This window comes from Oncorhynchus masou, chromosome 28 (genome assembly GCF_036934945.1).
Source record: "Oncorhynchus masou masou isolate Uvic2021 chromosome 28, UVic_Omas_1.1, whole genome shotgun sequence".
Classification (NCBI taxonomy): domain Eukaryota; kingdom Metazoa; phylum Chordata; class Actinopteri; order Salmoniformes; family Salmonidae; genus Oncorhynchus; species Oncorhynchus masou.
The window spans coordinates 65,392,013-65,411,797 of record NC_088239.1 but is presented as its reverse complement, the minus strand read 5'-3'; the positions used below and the strand labels follow the sequence as shown (position 1 = coordinate 65,411,797).

General features: G+C 40.2%; 2 pseudogenes; one reads left to right on the top strand and one right to left on the bottom strand.

Annotated features, from left to right (window-relative positions):
* Nucleotides 1–2,621: 2,621 nt before the first annotated feature.
* Nucleotides 2,622–3,829, top strand: LOC135517041 (cholesterol 25-hydroxylase-like protein 2; annotated as a pseudogene).
* Nucleotides 3,830–11,929: 8,100 nt separating this feature from the next.
* On the bottom strand, nt 11,930–14,172 carry LOC135517040 (proteinase-activated receptor 2-like; annotated as a pseudogene).
* Nucleotides 14,173–19,785: the final 5,613 nt, after the last annotated feature.

The following is a 19,785-nucleotide window of genomic DNA, read 5'->3' as shown; positions in this document are numbered from 1 at the left end:
CTCCAGAGTGAATATAGCTGTCCTTCCACCTGCATGTGGTAGCCTTGCAATTCTACAAAAAGTAGTTGTGTAGTTACATAACATATTCATGCAATACAATACATACAGTGATTAACTTTACAAATGTCTATTGAAACAGCTGCATATAGTGTAGTACAGTAAATTTGCAATTACAAAAATACAGTAGTAAACTGTACCTGTTCTCTTCTCTGAATGTCCTTACTATGGTGGACACAGAAAATCGTCTCAAATTGGGTTGCACTCTAAGTCCTGCTTCCCTCATTGTCAGTCCATGGACAAGAACATGGTCTATAACTGTTGCTCGAATTTCATCAGATAGTTCCACTCTTTGTCTTCCTCTTTGTCTTCCTCTTTCTCTTTCTTGCCCTCCTTCTCGTCACCCACCTCGCATTCGTCCTCGTCCTCTCACATTGTTTATTCTATCCATTTTCATACTTTCTCCTTCCCACCTTCAACAACCTGTTTGCTCTCTGAACTGGCTTATATTGGTTGTGTCGCATCATTTGAAACAGGTTAAATCAATGTTGAATGGTTGATTTCAATCAATGACATATGATCTCTATTTGTATTTGATTTTTGCCACTTGTGTTTACCAGTAGAGATGACATGTGCATTAGAGTGCAGAATGTGTTTTGAGAATGAGAATGTGTTTAAAGTTTTGCTGAAAAGTCTAAGTGAGATCTGCATATTGTGTTTTACCATGTGAAATGGTTTAAGGTATTGACAACAGACTGTGTTTTACCATGTGAAATGGTTTAAGGTATTGACAACAGACTGTATTTTACCATGTGAAATGGTTTAAGGTATTGACAACAGACTGTGTTTTACCATGTGAAATGGTTTAAGGTATTGACAACAGACTGTGTTTTACCATGTGAAATGGTTTAAGGTATTGACAACAGACTGTGTTTTACCATGTGAAATGGTTTAAGGTATTGACAACAGACTGTGTTTTACCATGTGAAATGGTTTAAGGTATTGACAACAGACTGTGTTTTACCATGTGAAATGGTTTAAGGTATTGACAACAGACTGTGTTTTACCATGTGAAATGGTTTAAGGTATTGACAACAGACTGTGTTTTACCATGTGAAATGGTTTAAGGTATTGACAACAGGCTGTGTAATTATCTAAATGAGTCCAGGCAACTGAGAACTTTGTTCAGCCAATGGGTTTTAGTGTTTTAGCAACTGAGAAAAACTGTAAAACGTGTCTTTTACCCATCCACCATGTCCGCATTGTGACCAGGTTTCCTGCTCCCTCCCTGCATAGCACCAGTAGGGAGACTAAGCCTCGGGTGCTTCAGCAATGCAGGCTTGTTCTTTGTTTAGCCTTCATGCCCCTACAGACCTCACCTGAGGGAGGGTGGATCTCAGCTGTGTCTTCAACCCTTTATCCGCCCTCCTCTTCCACAGCTAAAATGTATTTCCGTTAGTTAGGGTGATGAAACTGCTCCCTTCAGAGTTGGCCAAGCTAAATTAAAAAATACTACGCAGAAGAGACATGTTATGTCCCCATGGAGGAGGTGAGAGGGGAAAAGCATAAGAAGTCCTAATGAAATGAATTAATAATTGAATTACTCTCGCATTGCATTAATTGAATTACTCTCGCATTGCATAGAGACCACTGAGTCCCCTTCAAAGTTGAAATGAAAATCTGTAAATTGGAGAATTAGATTACTTTGTTGTTGTGTCATGAGTTTATCTTGTTGTTACATTTTTGTTCCCTAAAATGTATGTGGAACAGCTATGGCCCAGACGACAGTAATAAACAGTAACATACGTTTTCATTGAGTGTCCACAACCCTCAGAAAAGGGTTGTGTGTCCACAAAATGAAATGTTTTGGAATCAAGATTCCAATGATGTCAGTGAAAAACCCCTTCGGAAACAACTATCTACGGTACAGAGCAGAGCCGTCTTTCTTCCAGTGGTACTTGTCTGCCCTCTGGTGGTGACAGACAGCACAACATCTAGTGGTGCCAGACAGCACAAAATCTAGTGGTGCCATTGCACATAAACACAGTGTTTATATGCAATTATCATAGAAACTGAAGCAGAATTTATTGCCCATTTATTAGGTTAATTTAGATATAACATTTATATAAAGCCTTGTTTGAGTTAGAAAGGGATTACTTGAGCTCCACCATAGAAACCATCTCTGTGGTAGACAGACCGACCACTTGCCTCTTTTCACTTCCAACAATCAGACCTTATTCTCAGCAGTATGATGCAAGCTGAAACATACATAAATTCAACATTGTATTTTTGTTGCCAAGTGTAATTTAACATTAATAAGTAGAGCCTTTGAACTCAATATGACTTCTGACATCTTTCTATTATGTATTACTGTTAGCCCTCAAAACAAGTCAATAAGAGAAAGAGAGAAATATACATTTAAAAAACGTCTTTAAAAATGTTGTTTTTAATCAAATTATCAATAGGTTTAACCAATGTGATCAATTTGACAGATTATCACCGTCTTTTGGACGACTTTTCAATAAAAAATATGTATTTTCAACCAAAACAAGATGTCTTTTCTGCATTAAACAGACACTGCACCAAAGTATTGCTTTTTGACAACAGTGTATTGTTGCTCCTCAATGCCAGTAAGGAAAACACACCGCTCTTTTGACAAAGTCAAATTCAAGTTACTTCTGATCGGTGGAAGGCAGCTCTCTAAGATCTGGGTCAGAAATAAGAGCTGCTGTGACTCAGGTCCTGAGTCCTGGCAGCGATCCTCTGGCCAGAGTAAGAGGGGTCTTCACAGACCACCTGCTTTAAAACCCAGAGAGAGGGGGTGTAGGAGGGAACCCTACCCAAGTTGGCACGACGGCATCAAATGATTTGCTTTTTGCAGAAAACAAACATACGTTAGAGCTGTAATGATCTTTGCTATTCTTGTGGACTCTGCTGCAACCAACCCAGTTCTAAATTAATAACCTGTGATTATTAGACTTTATAGAGAACCACCATTTGTAGTCGTCCTTCAGCCAGAGCCGTCCGTCCTTCAGCCAGTGTGGGAAAACCTCCTGAAGTACCACCAGGCTGAGCCTCAGAGCCCTCTGTTCCCCGTGGTCATCTCAGTCTCCACCTACCTCCTCCTGGTGACCCTCTACACCCTGTTGGACATCGTGGCCCCCAGCTGGCCCACCCTCAACCGCTACAAGCTCCACCCAGACAGACCTGTCACATGGGACAACATCTTGACCACGCTCGGCCTCACAGTCCACAACACCTGGTCTAAGTCTTCCCTCCCACTGTGGGCCAGTGGTGTGGAGGCCACCCATCCCGCTCCCTTGCAAAGCCCCCACTCTAACAAGCTTCCTCCTGGGCATCCTGGGGTGCACAGTGGTCTTTGACTTCCAGTACTATCTCTGGCATCTCCTCCACCACAGTCCCCTGGCTGTACTGTACCTTCCACGCCATGCACCACCAGTACCTTCAACCCTTCAGCCTGGTCACCCAGTACCTGTCCGCATGGGAGCGGATCAGTGTGGGATTCTGGACCACCGTGGACCCACTCTTGCTGCAGTGCCACTGCTTGACCACCTGGTGCTTCATGGCGTTCACCATCTGTGTGTCCACTGAGGACCACCATGGCTACAACTTCCCCTGGTCTCTCCACCGCATGGTACCCTTCGGCCTGTGGGGCGGACCCCCCAAACATGACGCTCACCACCAGATGCCTGGGGCAAACTTTGCCCCGTTCTTCTCCCACTGGGACTGGCTGGGGGGGGACCAACATGGTGCCTACCATCCCTTCCAGAGATACACCTGTTACGAAAGGTCTGAAAGGAAGAAAAGATAAAGGGACTGCTTGAGTCTTGCTTTTTTCCTTTCTCCTCTCTCTCTCTCTCTCTCTCACTCTCTCTTTTCTCCCCATTTTGTGTGTACTTCATCCAATATCTCTCCTCTCCTTACTCTCTCTATATTGTCTCTCTCTATGTCCACCTCTCTCTTGTCCCATTTTCCACCCTTTTTTCTGTGTGTTTGTCTTTACTGACTTCATACTAACTGTTGCTGTCTTTCAGATCTCTGGTTTTGTTTGCAGTGATATAGGTCTTTTTGGTGATTACTCAGTGATTTTTGATTGGTTTCCATGGTATTCTCAGGTCAGACGTCTGTGCATTTGAAATGTGTTTGTGTTTGTTTGTGTTTAAGATTTTCCCAAAATAAAAATGACTTGTAAATATTTTTGCTATGTTGTTTGATATTGAAAGGTTCTCATGTTTCTCTGTATTGAACTCTTTTTGAATAAACTTTTATTGTAAATCTTGTGACATACAGTCCTACATGGATAATCAGATATAGCTATAACTGGCTGTTGCTTGATGAGAGGCTGGTAAACATAACAAATGTTATACAGACATTCTAATAACTGATCATAAATAGTTTACTTGTTTTTAAGTATTATTTTTGGAATATTGGGCTTCTGTTAGGATAATTGACACATATGTTTACAGTACCGCAATGCAAGAAGGATAATACAAGGGAGTTGAGCACACACACACACACACACACGAACCAGTGAGCTGAATGAGGGTCTTTTCGTGTGCCTCCAGAGTGATGCTTGGGGCCAATACTAATGTATCATCCTCTCATTCAGACGGTCAATGCTTTTATTGGCTGAGACGTGTACACAGCACCTCCCACCTTTCTGATCCATGATCTTCAGCTGTGATCCAAACACAAACCAAACACAACTATTTCTCTTTTCAAGCATGCCTTTGGCAGATCACTAAGAATACTTGCTGTTCCTAGAAAGTAAGCTTGTTATCTAATAGATGCGTAATATTGGAAACGGCAGCGCATATGTCCTACTGATGATGAGTGGAGCAGAGGGGTCATGGAGGGTTAGAGAGCACCCAACACCCAAAGTCAATTCAACGTCTATTCCACGTTGGTTCTAGAAACAAGGTTGATTCAACCAGTGTTCCCAGTTCGCAGTAACGAATGTGAGCTGTGTTTTAAGCAGATTGTCAAATTACTGTTGGAAAATTTGAAACAATATGAAACAAATATGAATGCTGATTGTCATTTAAACAAGTCCTCATCCACTGTGAGATGAAATCCTTATATTTCAGCACAACACCATCCATTCATAATGTTCATTTGTTCACATGAAGTATCTCGTCACAAATACATGCACTTGCTCAAACTAACATTTGTCCCCCTAACCATAATGTACAATTTTAGACACCATAGGTTTGTTGAGAAATTTACACACACTTACACTCACACCTGGACTGCCATATGTAGGAAAAGGTCAGACAATAGTTTATATATAAATGTACAACTCCCATTACTTGAAGCAGACCACAGTCACAGTGTAACGGCTTTCTTCCTTGGAAAGAGTGGACCGAAAACAGTCCTATCTGGTGCATAGACACAAAGACAGGAAACAATCACCCACAAACCCAAACACAAAACAAGCTACCTAAATATGGTTCCCAATCAGAGACAATGACTAACACTTGCCTCTGATTGAGAACCATATCAGGCCAAACACAGAAACAGATAAACTAGACACACAACATAGAATGCCCACCCAGCTCACGTCCTAACCAACACTAAAACCAGGAAAACACACAAGAACATTGGTCAGAACGTGACACACAGTGACTTCCTTATTTGAACAGCTACCAGTTTGTCATGAAGTACAATATTCAAATAAAATCAAAGTTTATTGGTTGCATACACAGTTTAGCTGATGTTATAGCAGGTGCAGTGAAATGCTTACGTTACTAGCTCCTAAATGTCAGTAAAATGTCAGACAAGTACACAAAAAAAATATGTGTCAGAACTAATCCAATTGACAACCCAAATAGAACTGTAACAGTAATCCAAATTCAATCTATACGTATTTCCACGGATGAATTTAAAAGATATACTACAAATGATACAATATGTACAGCAGTAGATATATTACAATAGTACCCATTACACACTAAGCAAATATTAGTAGGCCTATGGCATTCATGTAAAATCTCTCTCTGTTATTATAGGAAAAGCGCCGTTACTGTGATTGTGGATGATATCCTTGGTACAGCATGTCACAATACACTGTGCCTTTGTTTGTTGTTATACACAAAGTGACAGTACTTGCAGAACTGGTTTGGTGTGTCGCCGCATGAAGATAGTCACCTTGTGTTGCAACGCTTGAGTTTATTTTGGAAATACAGGCCATGAGACACTGGCTGAAACAGAGACTGTGTGTGAGTGCGTTAAACGAACCAAATTCGGTGAGTCATGGGAACTACGGATAGAACGAAGTGGCTGTATCTCCCTGGGCACCTCGGGATTCGGTTGAAGATAATTTGATTCAGGACCTTCCTGCCCTACTGCTTGAGAACTACTGTAAACACTTGTCGTGACGTGATCTGTGATCTGATTGACCCCAAAACATGTCACCACTTTACTCTCTCTCTCCACCACTTTACTCTCTCTCTCCACCACTTTACTCTCTCTCTCCACCACTTTACTCTCTCTCTCCACCCTTCCCTCTGCAAATCATCTGTAAGAAGCCTGCTCTTCTTGTACCCTATGTTCAAATGTATTAGCGCACAACAGTGAGTTGCTTTGGATAAATGCATCTGCCTAATGGCATATGTTTTATTATGATTTTATATTAAATGCAAATGAATCAGCCATTAGGAGAATACTAGTTCCTGTAAACAACCCTCCCTCTCAGGTGATGAAAATCTACTGACGTCTGCCTCTTGACGGGAAGGGCTTCAGCATACTGTGACCTCGGCACTATAAGGTTCTATCTGACATTTTGGTAAAAAATGAGTTATTTATATAGAGTTTCTCTTTAGGTGGTCCTTTATATGTGAGATACAGCATGTCAGATTTGTGAAAAAGTCCATTTCCAATTAAAAAATAATCATAATCAGAAAGTTCAATCTGCGCAAACTCCTTTTACCTTAGTGCTATACGGTTCCATCTGCAATCCAATAACACAACCCACTGGGCACAGACGTCAGCTCAACGTCCAGTTTTTATTTAAATTACTTGAGTTGTCAACGAACAAGAAATCAAAAACAAATGTCACCATGTCATAAAAAAATACAATATTCCCAAATTCAAGAATTTTACCACATTGATTCAACTTCATCACATTAAATGTTTTAGTTCAAATGACATGGAAACAACATTGATTCAACCAGTTTTTGCCAGTGGGATTTCTGGATTGTCAATCAAAAATAATTGTATATAAGGTGATATACTTATTGAGTCATGAAAGAGGATGACATCACAAAACTGAGATCTGGGACTTGAAAAATACGAATTCTCTCAGAACTATACATTTTGCAGACCAGGGTTGGGTAGGTTAATTTCTAAATGTAATCCGTTACAGTTACTAGTTACCTGTCCAAAATTGTAATCAGTAAAGTAACTCATCAACGTAATCTTATTACATTCTGCTACTTTTAGATTACTTTCCCTTAAGAGGCATTAGAAGAAGACAAAAATGTATGTTACCAATTGAACAACATCTATTACAGGATAAATCAATGTTAAAGTTTACATAGCTGGTCATATATGGACGTAACATTTTACTTTATGGGTTGGTTATGTAGGCTTCTTCTAACCCATTGCTTTCTATTACATATAATAACACAATTGAATTATATCTTTACATTAAAAACCCAAGTCTATCAGAATTTTAGTCATTCCAATAAATGTTTAAACCCCTTGATCTTCAAGAATAGGTCTTGGAAATATGGAAGTATAGATTACCCAAATTGTTCTACCTGAGCATGACACCAAAACTAAGGACTTATTAGCCAGCCCTACTCTGTTGTTTCTGATTTTGATGTCATGGACTGATTGGGCTCATTGATTCGAGTTGAAAAATAAATGCTGCTCTCATGGATTGGCATGCTTTGAGTACTACTAAAAAGTGTTATTTACATGTGAAAAATGAATGCCATATGCTGCATTTTCTATTGGCCGATCGTTTTCCTTTTTGTTGGTAACACTTTGATATCTTGATAATATGCAGCTGTTTAAAGGGTAAATCCACAGATGAAACAATAACAAAATGGTTGTCCTGCCTCTGTTTTGGTAAAAAGCTGAGGGATGGGCCTGGAAAATGTAACCACTCTCAGATGAACTCTTAGGGATCAGTCTCTTTTTATACATTTCTGCCTGAAATGACATACCCAAATCTAACTGCCTGTAGCTCAGGCCCTGAAGCAAGGATATTCTTGGTACCATTTGAAAGGAAACACTTTGAAGTTTGTGGAAATGTGAAAGGAATGTAGGAGAATAACACAAAATTGATCTGGTGAAAGATAATACAAAGAAAAAACCAACCGTTCTTTTGTATTTTTTTTACCATCATCTTTGAAATGCAAGAGAAAGGCCATAATGTGTTATTCCAGCCCAGGTGCAATATACATTTTGGCTACTAGATGACAGCAGTGTAGGTGCAAAGTTTTAGACTGATCAAATGAACCATTGCATTTCTGTTCAAAATGTTATATCAAGACTGCCGAAATATGCATCATTTGTTTATTAATAACTTTTTATCTTCAGAAATGTGCACTCTCCTCAAACAATAGCATGGTATTCTTTCACTGTAATAGCTACTGTAAATTGGACAGTGAAGTTAGCTTAAATTCTTGTTAATCTTTCTGCCAATATCAGATATGTCTATGTCTTGGAAAATGTTCTTGTTACTTACAACCTCACGCTAATTGCATTAGCCTACGTTAGCTCAACCATCCTGTGGAAGGGACACCGATCCCGAAGAAGTTAGACAGAGCTATGGATGCAAGGACTCACCATCCATGATATCAACATTATTGTTTTAACCATGTAATGGAGCTACACAGTGTTTGTTTACATTTACAATAATTACAAACACTAGAGAAAAACAAGCTTATATTTTGGGTTCCCGTGGAGTTTGTCAGTTGAACTAATAAGCTCATGAGGTTATATTCTTCAAGAATCAATATATACAGTACCAGTCAAAGGTTTGGACACACCTACTTATTCCAGGGATTTTCTATATTTTTACTATTTTCTACATTGTAGAATAATAGTGAAGACATCAAAACTATGAAATAACACACTTGGAATCATGTAGTAACCAAAAAGTGTTAAACAAATCAAAATTATGTTATATTATTTAAATTAGCCACCCTTTGCCTTGATGACAGCTTTGCACACTCTTGGCATTCTCTCAACCAGCTTCATGAGGTAGTCACCAGGAATGTATTTCAATTAACAGGTGTGCATTGTTAATTTAATTTGTGGAATTTCTTTCCTTCTTAATGTGTTTGAGCCAATCAGTTGTAATGTGACAAGGTAGGGGTGGTATACAGAAGACAGCCCTATTTGGTAAAAGACCAAGTTCGTATTATGGCAAGAACAGCTCAAATAAGCAAAGAGAAATGACAGTCAATCTATCGTTAACTTCTTGGTGACAGGAGGCAGTATTTTCACGTCTGGATGAAATGCATGCCCAAATTCAACTGCCTGCTACTCATCCCCAGAAGATATGCATAGTATATGTGGATAGAAAACACTCTGTAGTTTCTAAAACTGTTTGAATCATGTCTGTGAGTATAACAGAACTTATTTAACAGGCGAAACCCAGAGGACAAACCATTCCAATTCTTTTTTGAGGTCACTCTTTTCAATGAGTTTTCATTGGGAATACCGATTTCTAAGGGACCCTCTTGCAGTTCCTACCGCTTCCACTGGATGTCACCAGTCTTTAGAAATTGGTTGAGGTTTTTCCATTGTGTAATGAAGAAGTACTGCCATCTTGAACGAGGGTAACTTGAAGTGTACTGTTAGATAGAGGCGCTTGACCAGAAGGCATGCTACAGTTTGTTTTCCTCCTGTATTGAACACAGATCATCCCATCTTCAATTTGATTGACTATTTACGTTACAAAATACCCAAAGTTGTATTACAAAAGTAGTTTGAAATGTTTTGGCAAAGTTTACAGGTAACTTTTGAGATATTTTGTAGTCACGTTGCGCAAGTTGGAACCGGTGTTTTCTGGATCAAACGCACCAAATAAATTGACATTTTGGATATATATCGATGGAATTAATCGAACAAAAGGATCATTTGTGATGTTTATGGGACATATTGGAGTGCCAACAAAAGAAGCTCATCAAAGGTAAGGCATGAATTATATTTTTATTTCTGCGTTTTGTGTCGCGCCTGCAGGGTTGAAATATGCATTTCTCTCTTAGTTTACTATGGTGTTATTCTCAGATAATAGCATTGTTTGCTTTCGCCGAAAAGCCTTTTTGAAATCTGACATTTTCGCTGGATTCACAACAAATGTAGCTTTAATTTGCTATCTTGCATGTGTGATTTAACGAAAGTTTGATTTTTATAGTAATTTATTTGAATTTGGCACTCTGCATTTTCCCTGGCTTTTGGCCAGGTGCTATATCCCAGAGAGGTTAAGACATTACTTTACGTTTTTTCAAATGCAGTCGCAAAAACCATCAAGCGCTATGATGAATCTGGCTCTCATGAGGACCACCCCAGGAAATGAAGACCCAGAGTTACCTCTGCTAAAGAGAATAAGTTCATCATAGTTACAAGCCTCAGAAATTGCAGCCCAAATAAATGCTTCACAGAGTTCAAGTAACAGACAGAAACCACTACTAAAGGACACCAATAAGAACAAGAGACTAGCATGGGCCAAAAAACACGAGCAATGGACATTAAACCGGTGGAAATCTGTCCAAATTTGAGATTTATGTTTCCAACTGCTTTTGTCTTTGTGAGACGCAGAGTAGTTGAATGGATGATCTCCACATGTGTGATTCCCACCGTGAAGTGTGGGAATGGTGTTATGGTGTGGGGGTGCTTTGCTGATGACACTGTCAATGATTTATTTAGAATTCAATGCACACTTAACCAGCATGGTTACCAAAGCATTCTGCAGCGATACGCCATTCCATCTGATTTGCACTTAATAGGACTATCATGTGTTTTTCAACAGGACAATGACCAGGCTGCATAAGGGCTATTTGACCAAGAAGGAGAGTGATGGAGTGCTGCATCAGATGACCTGGCGTCCACAATCACCCAACCTCAACCCAATTGAGATGGATTGAGATGAGTTGGACCACAGTGAAGGATAAGCAGCCAACAAGTGCTTAGCATATGTGGGAACTCCTTCAAGACAGTTGGAAAAGCATTCCAGGTGAAGATGGTTGAGAGAATGCCAAGAGTGTGCAAAGCTGGCATCAAGGCAGAGGGTGGCTACTTTAAATAATCTAAAATGTACTTTTTTGGATACTATATGATTCTATTCGTGTTATTTTCTAGTTTTGATGTCTTCACTATTATTCTACAATGTAGAAAATAGTAAAAAATAAAAACCCTAAATGAGTAGGTGTGTCCAAACTGTTGACTGGTACTGTACCTATTAAGGGGAAGAGAGGTGTAAATCACAGCATAGTAATCAGAGGTTGTTCTTGCCTGCCCTCCAGGTGTTCCTACACAGAGACCAGTTATCTGTGGGAATCACTGACACCATGGAAACAGAAACACAGCAGTTCAATATTACTTTAAAACATTTCTCAGCCTAGCCTACCTTAGCTGACTGAAACAGAGAGGGAGAGTCTTCTTAAGAGATGAGAAACTGAAAAATCCAGTCAACTGTTCTGAAACAGAAAACATCAGTCTTCAGATTATAAAACTGAAAGGTATTGTGAAATATTACATGAATTCCTTACCATAATCACAGACCGTGGCTCTTCATAATCCCGGACTCTTGTAATATCATCTCCCACCAGGCATGTGAGATGACTCAGTCCATCCATTGCTATGAGCACCAGGGCATTGGAATATTAATAAGGATTACGCAACAGAAACAAAGTTACACATTAGAGAACAATAACAACTATAGAATCAAACACCATTAGCTTATCATATTGCATACATTTATTTAAGAAACTAAGAAACTTTAAACATAAAAATTTTCATGGCTTCAAAAATTCACGTGAGTTTAAAACATAACGACACTATAGTAAAAAAGGAGCTGTGTTAATGTGTACAGCCGACTGCCCTATATAATCTCACAGAGGTAATTATATAAAGGCATATACCAGTGAAGATATGTCGACCATAGACTTAAAGCCAGTTTACCCCAACACCGCCCTTCTAAAATATGTCACTCATCATCATTGGGGCGGCAGGTAGCCTAGTGGTTAGAGCGTTGGACTAGTAACCAAAAGGTTGCAAGATCAAATCCCTGAGCTGACAAGGTAAACATCTGTTGTTCTGACCCTGAGCAAGGCAGTTAACCCACTGTTCTTAGGCTAGCATTGAAAATAAGATTTTTTTACTTAACTGACTTGCCTAGTTAAATAAAGGTAAGAAAAATAAAATCATGATGCTCAACACTTTTCACCTGAAGGCATGACATTTTAGTTCATTTACACTAGCACTGTAAGGCACAATGTACATCTATATTTTGGGATTTCATAAAACATGTTGACCATATGCTTGGCAACATCTTGTCCAAAATGCACCTCTTTAAATGTAGAATATCTAACTAGATATTTACGCATTAGCCCTTTAACAGCCTGTCAAGAACTGTGATGAAAGCAAAATGTATTCATTTAATCCGTGAGAGATATGTCTATGAAAATCACAAAAGAAGTCCAGGATATAGTCCTCCATTTTCACTGGTCTGGAGATCAACAGTGTCCAGGCCTAACTTAAAACATACTAAAGCTCCCCTTGACACTTTGTTACACAGATGAGAAATATACTTCCTCTTGTGTGGGTTGTTTAGTGTGATGTGACTACATATTTTCTTCAGAATTCGATATCCTTGTGTCCTGGTCCTGTGAGAGGTCAGGTTGTGTGTCTCTGTCTCATAGAGGACACAACACTCACACACAACCGTGTTCCATTTCTTGTCATTGCTGTCTATATTCCAACTGTTACAGGACAGATCACTCTAGTATATTTATTTCATAAGGTACATTCAGTGCATCAGTCCACAAACATACAGAGAAATATTGTATTTTCAATGAGCCTCTCCCAGTGTCTTTGCCTAGTCGTCCGAATGGCTCCCATGCACTATTAGCAGGTACTGCTCTGTGTTCTCTGACTCAGACACATAGGCCTTGCTCTTCTTGGAGTACTTCATGGAGCTGAAGGAGACCCTCATCCTCTCCACCGTCCTGCTGCTTCTACACAGCAGTGTGTTCTTCACATGGTCCCTGAAGTCCTCAGACACAAAGTAGTAGATGAAGGGATCCAGACAGCAGTTGAGGCTGACCAGACACAGGGTGGTGATGTAGAAGCCATAGCCGTTGTTGATCACCCCGTCCTTGAGGAGGGTCTAGTGGATGACTCGCATGATGTTACTGGCGACAAAACACACCAGGAGGTGACCAGCACCGTCACAATCAGCACCATGGCTTTCTGACGGTTCTTCCCAGGGTGATGTTGAGGTCCTTGAGCTTGGCCATGCGGTTGTAGAGGTACAGAGGGGTGTTGGTGGGCCAGATGAAGGCCCAAATAGAGACGGAGACAGCGATGGCCATTTTGTTGTTCTTCTTCTGGTGGGACAGAGGATGGGCCACCACCCAGTAGCGCTGAATACTCAGACAGGGGATGAAGAGGATGGAGCAGTACATGTTCCCATAGAAGAAGCCCACCAGGACTTTACACAGCCTCTCTCCATAGATCCAGTCGTTACCGTTGAAGTGGTAGGCGATCTTCAGAGGCGTCCAGATGACAAAGAGCAGGTCAGACAGAGCCAGGTTGGCCATGTAGATTGTGGCAGGGTGCTTCTTCTTGGTCCTGAACAGGAAGACCCAGATGGCCATGGCGTTGGTGGGCAGCCCCACAGCAAACACCACTATGTAGACGATGAGGAGGAACACCGTGGTCAGACTGCTCCGCAGTGTTTCCGCGGTTGCCTTGTCCACCGTAACGTGGTCGGCATCTTGAGGGTCGACCCCCCCCCCCCCCGATGAATCCACGTCCTATACCTGTGATAAGAAACAGGAGAGAAACATCACTGATAAAGATCTGTAATATTGGATAGTGTGTTGGTGATTCTCAACATACAATAAGCTACTATAAAAAATGTTTGATAACATTCAACATATTCACCTTGAGCAATGCTCTTTTGAGTTTAATCATGTAACACAAAGTGTTGTTAAAAATGACATGAAAAAAATAAATATGATACAAATATAGTTGAATTATGAGGCTATTAACTTTCATTTCCCTCTTATTCATTGGTCTGATTATCACACACAGGGTTATGTTCTATCTAGGGTACTCATTCTAAAAACACACAAAATACATATTCCAGTCAGGTGAAAGTACATTGACACCTACAATAAATAGGTGAAAGTACATTGACACCTACAATAAATAGATGAAAGTACATTGACACCTACAATAAATAGGTGAAAGTACATTGACACCTACAATAAATAGGTGAAAGTACATTGACACCTACAATAAATAGGTGAAAGTACATTGACACCTACAATAAATAGATGAAAGTACATTGACACCTACAATAAATAGGTGAAAGTACATTGACACCTACAATAAATAGGTGAAAGACACCTACAATAAATAGGTGAAAGTACATTGACACCTACAATAAATAGGTGAAAGTACATTGACACCTACAATAAATAGGTGAAAGTACATTGACACCTACAATAAATAGCTGCACAATACTTGTTTTTATGTTAAATAATGAGACAGATTAATTGATGTGAGTCACCGGTTGGTAAATTGATGTGAATTCAATAACTTTTTGACAGCACCCCAAAATATTCAACAGATAAAGGTGCACAATTACACATTTCTTTTTGCATAACCATACCCAGCCATACCCTGAGACATACAATGTCAAATCAATGGAAAAGATAAAGATAACTTGCTCCCAGCCTATAGACAGAAACTAAAACAGGAAACGCCCGTGCTGAGGTCTGTTCAATGCTGGTCCGACCAATCGGATTCCACGCTTCAAGATTGCTTCGATCATGTGGACTGGGATATGTTTCGGATAGCCTCAGACAACAACATTGATGTATACGCTGATTCGGTGAGTGAGTTTATTAGAAAGTGCATCAGTAATGTTGTACCCACGGTGACTATTAAAATCTTCCCCAACCAGAAACTGTGGATTGATGGCAGCATTTGCACAAAACTGAAAGCTTGAACCACTGCTTTTAATCATGGCAAGGCGACCGGAAGCATGACCGAATACAAACAGTGCAGGCTATTCCCTCCGCAAGGCAATCAAACAAGCTAAGCGTCAGTATATATAGACAATGTAGAGTCACAATTAAATGGCTCATACACGAGATGTATGTGGCAGTGTCTACAGTCAATCACGGATTACAAAAAGCAAACCAGCCCCATCGCGGACACCGACGTCTTGCTCCGAGACAAATTAAACAACTTCTTTGCCCGCTTTGAGGACAATACAGTGCCACTGACACGGCCCGCTACCAAAACCTGCGGGCTCTCCTTCACCGTGGTCAACATGAGTAAAACATTTAAGCGTGTTAACCCTCGCAAGGCTGCCGGCCCAGACGGCAGACCAGCTGGCTGGTGTGTTTACAGATATATTCAATCAATCCCTATCCCAGTCTGCTGTTCCCACATGCTTCAAGAGGGCCACCATTGTTCCTGTCCCAAGAAAGCGAAGGTAACTGAGCTAAACGACTATCGCCCTGAAGCACTCACTTCCGTCATCATGAAGTGCTTTGAGAGACTAGTCAAGGATCATATCACCTCCACCCTACCTGACACACTAGACCCACTACAATTTGCTTACTGCTCCAATAGGTCCACAGACAACGCAATTGCAATCACACTGCCCTAACCCATCTGGACAAGTGGAATACCTATGTAAGATTGCTGTTCATCGATTACAGCTCAGCATTTAACACCATAGTACCCATCAAACTCGTCATTAAGCTCGAGACCCTGGATCTCGACCCCGCCCTGTACAACTAGGTCCTGGACTTTCTGACAAGCCGCCCCCAGGTGGTGAGGGTAGGAAACAACATCTTCACCCCACTGGTCCTCAGCACTGGGGCCCTATAAGGGTGCGTTCTCAGCTCTCTCCTGTACTCCCTGTACACCCATGACTGCGTGGCCATGCACGCCTCAAACTCAATCATCAAGTGTGCAGACGATACTACTGTACAGTGGTAGGCTTGATTACCAACAACGACAAGATGGCCTACAGGGAGGAGGTGAGGACCCTCGGAGTGTGGTGTCAGGAAAATAACCTCACACTCAATGTCAAAACAAAGTAGATGATCGTGGACTTCAGGAAACAGCAGAGGGAACACCCCCCTAGCCACATCGATGGAACAGTAGTGGAGAAGGTGAAAGTTTTATGTTCCTCGGCGTACACATCACGGACAAACTGAAATGCTCCACCCACACAGACAGCATCGTGACGAAGGCGCAACTGTGCCTCTTCAACCTCAGGAGGCTGAAGAAATTTGGCTTGTTACCGAAAACACTCACAAACTTGTACAGGTGCACAATCGAGAGCATCCTGTCATGCTGTATCACCGCCTGGTATGGCAACGCCTGGTAACACAACCGTAAGGCTCTCCAGAGGGTAGGGAGGTCTGCACAACACATCACCAGGGACAAACTACCTGCTCTTCAGGACACCTACACCACCCGATGTTACAGGAAGGCCATAAAGATCATCAAGGACAACAACCACCCGAGCCACTGCCTGTTCACCCCGCTATCATCCAGAAGGCGAGGTCCGTACAGGTGCATCAAAGCTGGGACCAAGAGACTGATAAACAGCTTCTATCTCAAGCCATCAGACTGTTAAACAGCCATCACTAACATTGAGTGGCTGCTGCCAACATACAGACTCAAATCTCTAGCCACTTTAATAATAAAAAATTGGATGTCATAAATGTATCACTAGTCACTTTAAACAATGCCACTTTATATATGTTTACATACCCTACATTACTCATCTCATATGTATATACTGTACTCTATACCATCTACTGCATCTTGCCTATGCCGCGCGGCCATTTCTCATCCATATATTTATATGTACATATTATTATTCATTCCTTTACACTTGTGTGTATAAGTTGTTGTTGTGAAATTGTTAGATTACTTGTTAGATAGTACTGCGCTGTCGGAACTAGAAGCACAAGCATTTCGCTGCACTCACATTAACATCTGCTAACCATGTGTATGTGACCAATAAAATTTGATTTGATTTTTAAAAGCTTACAAACAGGGTTGTCAAACCATTTAAACAGTTTTTGGGTTGTGTCCGCCATCGGTTGAGACGCGACATGCTTGAATCCAGGGTGGGTGTTATATTTTGGCTAATAAATGTACTAAAATGGGAATAAAATGTACGTTTCAAATTTCAAAGATTGTTGGAGGTCCACACATCAGAGAATGTTGAATTGAATGGGAATATCTGTTGTTTTAAATTATACTGACAATCCTCCGTAAGAAACCTATTGAATCATAGAAATATAGATAATAGATTAGACATTACCATTTAAGTTGACATTCGACAGTGTGTGGACCGGCAGCCATCTTTGTCATAGTAATTAGAATTTACAATTTCAAATCAATTTAAATTCCATGGCATACCAGCTAAATTGCAGTGGTCTAAAGGTATAGATTCATTCTATTAATGTTATTTCTATGATTGAAATGACACCCACCCTGTATTCAAGAGCATGTTGGTCTCAACTGAGTGCCATCACAACACAAAAACCTCTGATGATGTGAAGTAGGCTTACCTCAGGTCAAAATCCTGCACGTGCACCACATGTGTACAAAAAGGAATAACCTTTATTTTGACATGAAGTAAGCAGAGAACAAGTACATCTACAACAGACCCACGTTTGAAAATCTGTTTAATAATACCATCCTTTAGATATTTTATGTCAAATTCCACCCATCATAATGACCAACCTTCCTGCCTACCAGCACAGTAAGTTGAAATGGAATTGTATTTAACTTTTGGCTTTCCAAGGACTGTTTTTGTGTAACCCAATTGAAAGCAATGCTAGTGTATATAAATACTTTATCTCCTGAATGTTTTGTCATTCAGGTCCAAAAAGTCACTTCCTGACCACTTCTTCCATGAGCAAATATATATGGAAAGTTATGTTTCAATCAAAAGGGATGCTGTCAAAAAGGGATTGAATTCAAATGGATTTACCCCAGTACAAGTATGCTAACTCAAGATAATACAATGTGTCTACAAGTAGGCTACTGACAAAGGCTTGAGATCAACTATAAAAGGTCAATCTTACCCATTGTGTTGGCTGCACACTCGCAACTGAACAATAAGCAGGAAAGTATTTGAAATGAGGCCATTGTCCTTGAACTTTGTACAGTATAAATGATCTGTGTCTATGAATTGACTTCTCCTCCCAAGGTCAAGATGGTAGTTAACTTACCCTGATGCCGATGCCTTCTTTCTCTTTAACATAAACAGAAGAACGCACCTGAAAAACAAGAAATTGATGGAATCAGGTTACCAGTGTAACCTCACTCTCACTCTCTCATGACGACACCACTTATTTTCCAACATAATTTGCAAATAAATTCATTAACAACCCTACAATGTGATTTTCTGGATTTTTTTTCTCATTTTGTCTGTCATAGTTGAAGTGTACCTATGATGAAAATTACAGGCCTCTTTTAAGTGGGAGAACTTGCACAATTGGTGGCTGACAAAATACTTTTTTGCCCCACTGTAGAGGTAGAGCAATTTTGACAAAAACAAACAGATATAATGTTGCCCTAAGAGTTGTGCAGAGTCAGTAGAATCTTACTCCAAATGATTTAAAGATGTAATTGCTGCCAAAGATGCTTCCACCAAGTATTAACTCAGGGCTATCAAGACATAATCATTTTTATTAACTTAAAAATAATTCTATACTTTTTATTTCACTTTGAAAATGTGGAACAGGTTGTGTAGATCTGTACGAAATAATTGAAATTGTCTTTAACCTGTTAAATCTATGGGGGCGCTATTTCATTTTTGGATAAAAAGACGTGCCCGTTTTAAGCTCAATATTTTGTCACAAAAAGATGCTCGACTATGCATATAATTGATAGCTTTGGAAAGAAAACACTGAGGTTTCCAGAACTGCAAAGATATTGTCTGTGAGTGCCCCAGAACAGGAGCTACAGGCAAAACCAAGATGAAATTGCAACCAGGAAATGAGCAGGATTTTTGAGGCTCTGTTTTTCATTGTCTCCTTATATGGCTGTGAATGCGACAGGAATGAGCCTGCCCTATCTATCGTTTCCCCAAGGTGTCTGCAGCATTGTGACGTATTTGTAGGCATATCATTGGAAGATTGACCATAAGAGACTACATTTGCCAGGTGTCCGCCCGGTGTCCTCCGTCTAAATTGTTGCGTCATTTTCAGCTGCTGGTATTTTTCCATGGGATTCTGAGACGAAAGCAGGCTTCCACGAACGGCATATCAATGAAGAGATATGTGAAAAAACACCTTGAGGATTGATTCTAAACAACGTTTGCCATGTTTCGGTCGATATTATGGAGTTAATTTGGAAAAAGTTTGACGTTTTGGTGACTGAATTTTCGGTTCGTTTCGGTAGCCAAATGTGATGTACAAAACGGAGCGATTTCTCCTACACAAAGATTCTTTCAGGAAAAACTGAACATTTGCTATGTAACTGAGAGTCTCCTCATTGAAAACATCCGAAGTTCTTCAAAGGTAATTGATTTTATTT